The sequence below is a fragment of the Chiloscyllium plagiosum genome, chromosome 9 (assembly GCF_004010195.1).
Source record: "Chiloscyllium plagiosum isolate BGI_BamShark_2017 chromosome 9, ASM401019v2, whole genome shotgun sequence".
Lineage (NCBI taxonomy): Eukaryota > Metazoa > Chordata > Chondrichthyes > Orectolobiformes > Hemiscylliidae > Chiloscyllium > Chiloscyllium plagiosum.
This window is the reverse complement of record NC_057718.1, coordinates 79400524-79406523: the sequence shown is the minus strand read 5'-3', so window position 1 is coordinate 79406523 and position 6000 is coordinate 79400524. Positions and strand designations below refer to the sequence as shown.

General features: G+C 39.9%; 1 long non-coding RNA gene across 2 annotated transcripts in view; it reads right to left on the bottom strand.

Moving 5' to 3' along the window:
* LOC122552979 overlaps positions 1 to 6000 on the bottom strand; it is a 76618-nt gene that overhangs the window by 8836 nt on the left and 61782 nt on the right. The window contains exon 1 of one of the 2 annotated variants that reach the window (XR_006312576.1): positions 1047 to 1924. The exons of the other annotated variant lie outside the window; for it this stretch is intronic. This is a non-coding gene — a long non-coding RNA (uncharacterized LOC122552979). Of the gene's footprint in view, positions 1 to 1046; positions 1925 to 6000 lie in introns of those variants that run through there. 2 annotated transcript variants of the gene reach the window in all.

Here is a 6000-nt window from a genome sequence, read left to right as displayed (position 1 = left end):
AAAAGGCAGCAAAGAGTACAATAGGTGAATAGGCATGGGGATGGAGGTGATAGGTCAGAGAGGAGGATGGGGAAAGTAGCAAAGAGTACAATAAGTGAATGGAGGTGGGATGGAGGTGATAGGTCATGGAGGAGGGTGAAGTGGATAGGTAGAAAGAAAGATAGGCAGGTAGGACAAGTCATGGGGACAGTGCTGAGCTGGAAGTTTGGAACTGGGGTGAGGTGGGAGAAGGGGAAATGAGGAAACTCGTGAAGTCCACTTTGAGGCCCTGGGGTTGAAGTGTTCCGAGGTGGAAGATGAGGCATTCTTCCTCCAGGGATTGGAGTGGCAGTGAAGGAGGCCCAGGACCTCCATGTCCTCAGCTGAGTGGGAAGGGGAGTTGAAATTTTGGGCCACAGGGCGGTGTGGTTGATTGGTGCGGGTGTCCCAGAGATGTTCCTTAAAGCGCTCTGCTAGGAGGTGTCCCATCTCCCCTATGCATCAGGAACAATGGATACAATAAATGATATTGGTGGATGTGCAGGTAAAACTTTGATGGATGTAGAAGGCTCCTTTGGGGCCTTGGATGGAGGAGGCATGGGCGCAGGTTTTACAATTCCTGCGGTGGCAGGGGAAGGTGCCAGGACGGGAGGGTGGGGTGTTGGGGGGCGTGGACCTGACCAGGTGGTCACGGAGGGAATAGTCTTTGCAGAAGGCAGAAAGGGGTGGGGAGGGAAATATATCCCTGGTGGTGGGGTCCTTTTGGAGGTGGCAGAAATGATGTCGAATGATTTGGTTTATGCGAAGGTTGGTGGGGTGGAAGGTGAGCACCGGGGGGTTCATTCACTCTCCACCACCACAGCTCAGTAGCAGTAGCGTGTGATGCACTGCAGAAATTCCTGATACAGCAACTTCCAAACCCAAAAGCTTTGCCATCTGGAAGGACAAGGATAGCAAATAAATGGGAATATTGCAAGTTCAATTCAAATTGCAATATTAATTTTTCTTTTGATTTGAGATAATAAAGCAGCAGGAGATAGTCTGGTGCAATAACTCAGAAAACTTACTGAAGTTATAAATAACACACATCAAAGCAGGGCAGCAACTTTATGATCATATTATGGCTGTTGCTTTCTGGTTCAGCTTAAGGCATTAAGTTGACACATGTTCTTTCTCTAATACCTCAAGGATCTTATGCTTCCAACTTGGACAACAGGTAACTTCACTTTCAATCTTCATATGTGTGCCTTTAGTTACTAAAAAGCTGCTGCTTATTAAACTCTTTCCAAGCCACCACCCACTGCATGATCAATTACATCATTGCATTCTGATTAGATAAGGTAAGGCTTATTACTAATTGGTTTAAGGAACACTTGATCCATTGCTAATTGGCTCTAAAGGGTGATCAACATTGACTTATGTTACCTCCCACTGTGTCCTGACTGGTTCCTTAAGCTGTCAATTACCCATGGATGCACCATCTTTATTAAGTTTTGTTGTTGACATTTTTATGACTGTTTGCTAAAATAAGAGGATAATTTGATGTGTTCTTTATCTGTTTGTTAGCACTGACCAATTGTTCTTCCTTAGAGCTATTTGTCAATTTATACAAGTTCTTCATTAGATCAAGCAACTTTAGTATTTGATCTTCTGGGTTTATTTGATAGATTTTTTTTTGTCTCGTTGTAAATACATCAGAAAAAAGAAGGGTATGTGAACGATTTTTTATAGCTTTCACAACTATATGAACCAATGTAAAAGATCACAAAATACTAATCTAAAAAATTGTTATGTAGGGTATGTTATCAGAGAAGAACGATAAAATATTCTAAGACAATCAGTCCATACAGTGTTTTAAGAGATCAAAGTCTAAAGGATTATATGATTACAAAGATAAGCACACATTGTTACAAAATGAACTGTAATACAAAGGTTACATTAAACTATTATATGTAACTAAACTTAATCTTTTGACAATTGTTTCACTTCTAAACAAATTCAAATAAAGGCAGTGGAAGTGACCATGATTTTTACAATACAGTAATTCCCTCCTGCCTTCTGGTTGCTATTAAGGAGCTAATAGGCTGGGTGTGCATGTTATTTATTGTTTGGCCATGAACTTTGCATGTTCTTACAATCATGAAATGGGAATAAGCTAACCATGCGTCCTTCGGCCTTGATCCATTCCTCTAAAACATTCATGTATTGTCTTAATCTGTTTGCAATCCATGGTGCATTTCTTTGTCAAGTGAGGCTAAGCAGAGTCATGAATCATGAAATGATAATTTTCCTACTAATCCTACAATACGACTATCTACAAATTCCTCTCCAAGCCACTCAATATTCCAACTTAGAAACATATTGGCATTCCTTCAGAAATGCTGGGTCAAATCCTGAAACTCCCTCTCTCGTAGCGTTTTAAGTGTATCTACAGAGCATGGCCTGCAGAGATTCAAGAAGACAGCTTATCACGACCTTCTCATGGGCAATAAATGCTGGCCAGCCACCCACATCCTTTGACTGAATTTTTAAAAATATAATTTACAATTTTATTGCTCTCAGCTACTTCTGTAACTCAAACAATCCTTTTAGCTGATTAATTATTAGTATCACAGTTGAGGCCTGCTGCATCATTACAGGATGCGACCTATAAAGAAATAAGAAAAGCCTCTGTGTATAGTTTTATCCAGAATATTAATTTCAATTCCACAGGAAAGCATACAGTTAGAAAGTGGAGGGTGTGACTATTAGACAGCAGGAATTTGGGGATTTTTAAGATATTGGGAAGGAGGACCCATAGGTAGTGATCCTGTTTAATGGATGTGATGTGAGGAGAAAGAATAAGATCAGAAGAAATCAGAGGCCATAGAGTTACGTTGAAAGGAGTCTCTATCAATTTGATTGTGAGGCAGTAGCCTTGGAGAAATTTGTGGGAAGACAGTTTGTGATTGGTGAAGGAAGGGCTCTTGGGAACCACTTCCAAAGACCAGTCACATTGGATTTGAAACATTGACTCTGTTTCTGCTGCTGCAGGCACTGCCAGACCTGCTGAGTTTCTACAGCACTTTCTGTTTTTACCTCAGGAGTTAGGGATGTTTCTGTGAAACATTGTATAAGAATTATGATTGGAATGAAGGTATGAATCCATAAGAATTAAAGAGTGCCCAGTGAAGGTAATAGAAGAGATCAGCCATGGAGTCGTTACAGAAAGAATTGTGGAAGTCTATGTCCCAGAGTAGGAAGCTAAAGGGAATCAGTGAGAATCCCTGGGAACTGAGACACACATTGATGAATAGAAATTTTAACATTTTAAAAAGTTCTCATCTGAAATTAGAAGTAAAATGTGGAGAATTCTTCTTGGAATTTTAGTTTAAATTAAAATTGCTTAGTGTGAAGTCAATAGTGCTCGTCTTTTTTATGTAAAAGGTTTTCTCTTTAAAACTTGAAACTCTTGTGTCAGCTAATTGGAAATTTGAATGTGACAGTTATCAGTCTCTACAGAGATCTGACAATAGGAAAATGGGGTGGGGGATGGATCATATGCAAATCTTTAAAGGTGGCAGGCTATTTAAAAAGCATATGAAAATCTCCATTTGAGAATTAGAAGCAGAGACTTTTTTTAAAAAAAGTGATTATGCTAACATACTTTGCTGGTTAGGTCCCAGCTGAAATATTGTGCCAATTCTGGGCATCCACTTTAGGAAGAATGTCTGTAGAGGACATGTATAGGAGATTTACTGCATTTCCATTATATTTCCATTATTGCACAAGCCAAAGGCAGTTCAACAAATCCTGACAGGTCTTTCAACTTGGTAGACCCCCTTGTGTTATGTACTTACATTTACTCAGAGAGGCCCATTACTGAAAACATGGCCCAATTCATGCTCAGCCCTCCCCACCCCCAGCTATATTGTCCATGCTCAGCCCTCCCCACCCCCAGCTATATTGTCAATTAAAATGCTAAGAGGAACAGCTCCCACACTGTTGAGAACAGCCTAGTAGCAATGCAATGCTTGTAACAGCATTATTGCTTTAAGGTGAGACTTCCGGCCTTGAAAAGGAAGAAATCCCGCCTTAAATAGCTGCTGGAATTGGATGACCAACCGCTCTGTAGTCCCAGTGGCATCAGCTAGCAGTGCTATTACTGCAGGCTCAGAGTGAGAAGGATTGGCATATGTGAGCAGATTCTGAAGACCAGAGGGAAGGTTAAAGAGATGGGAAATATCCTTCTGTCAATTGCTACATATCAAAGCAAGCTTAAGTTTGATATCTTTTTTTAAATTCATTCATGGAATGTGGGCATCACTGGCTCTGCCAGCATTTATTGTCTTTTCCTAAATGCCTAGACAGCAATTAAGTTTCAACCATATTGCTGTGGGTGTGGAGTCGCATGTAGGCCAGACTAGGGGTAAGGACGACAGTTTCCTTCCTAAAGGGACATTAGTAAACCAGATGGGTTTTTCCTGACAATTAGCAACAGTTTTCAGATCATATTAGACTTTTAAATCCAGAGTTGTCTTTTATTGAATTCAAATTCAATTAATTCAACTGAATTCAATAAAAGACAACACTGGATTTAAAACCTGCAAGATTCTGGATTTATTAAAACCTGGAAGATTCTGGGTTTCATTCACAGTGCGTAAAATTGCCTGCACACAGATTTCTCCAGAGAGAAATGTTAATGTAGCTAAAAGCTCAATTAGACTGATTTTTTAAAAATTTCATCTATTTTTCTAATCAATCTGTTCAGTTATTATTACACACCTTTAGAGCAGGTGAAACTTTAACCTGGGCCTCCCGGTCCAGGAGTAGGAATATTACCACTGCACCGCTATGTACATTCATTTCCTTCACTTTACTTTTGGGTCCACAGGTTTCAAAGTCCACTTACAGTTTATCAGTTTAAAAAAATGTAACAGTTCCAAATTGCTCTTCTATATCATAACAACAATTGAACAAATTAGATTCTCCTCATCCCACACTTTTGTCAGTTACCTTACATCTGTGTTCTTGAATTATTGACCATAGTGTCAAATGAAACAGTTTATATCTGTTTCTTATTTTCAAAACCTTGCATAAAATCAAGTTGTCAATATGCTGGTGGTTATCCTTGACTGGAAACTGAACTGGACCAGATATATAAAAGCTGCGGCGACAAGAGCAGACCAGAGGCTTGGAATGCTGTGGCAAACAACTCACCTCTCAACTCCCTGAAACCTGTTGAGCATTTTCCAGGCACAAGTCAGAGTGTGAAGAAATGCTCTCCATCTGCTGGGATGAGTGCAGGTTCAATAACATTCAAGAAATTCAATACCTTCCTGGACAAAACAGCCTTCTCCAATAGGCACACATTAAATATTCACTCTCTCTACCATATTAGTAATGGTGCATAAAGTCATCATAGTCCTACTAGACCATAGGGCTGCTCTCTCATTAGAGAGAAATGACTGGTGATAGTTTAAACTGAGGGTCACTATGCCTCAGGTGAAGGAAAGCATTGAGAAGGAGAGTCCTTCATGGATAACCTCAGCCAGTGCAGGAATTGAACCCTCACTGTTGGTATCACTCTACCATCCAGCCAGCTGTGCTAGCCATTAATCACTAGCCATTAATCACCAGTAATAGGTTGGAAAAGGTGTGCATTAGGAGGTAGCAACAAGTGTTTCCGTGTTCTTAGAATGTCTGGGGAGATTGGAGAATTATTTAAGAAGGAAGTAGCCTAGGAATATGATAACAGAGCAGCAAGATAATGAGTACTGAAGAATTAGAGTTTTTGAAGGAAGATTGCTGAGGACAGAAAAGGAAATATAGGTATGATGATGAGGAGGATAAGGAGAAGGGAAATGACAATGAAATCAAAGATTTTGGATTCAAGATGGCAGCCTAATCCTGCATGAAAGGTCATAGAAAGAAATTACATTACATGGGTTTTTAAGGTCATGAATTAAAAGAAGGTAGCTAAGGTTGAAATGCATATGCATTAGTTAGCAAATGGGCAAAAGTAAAACTGGCTGAAAAATC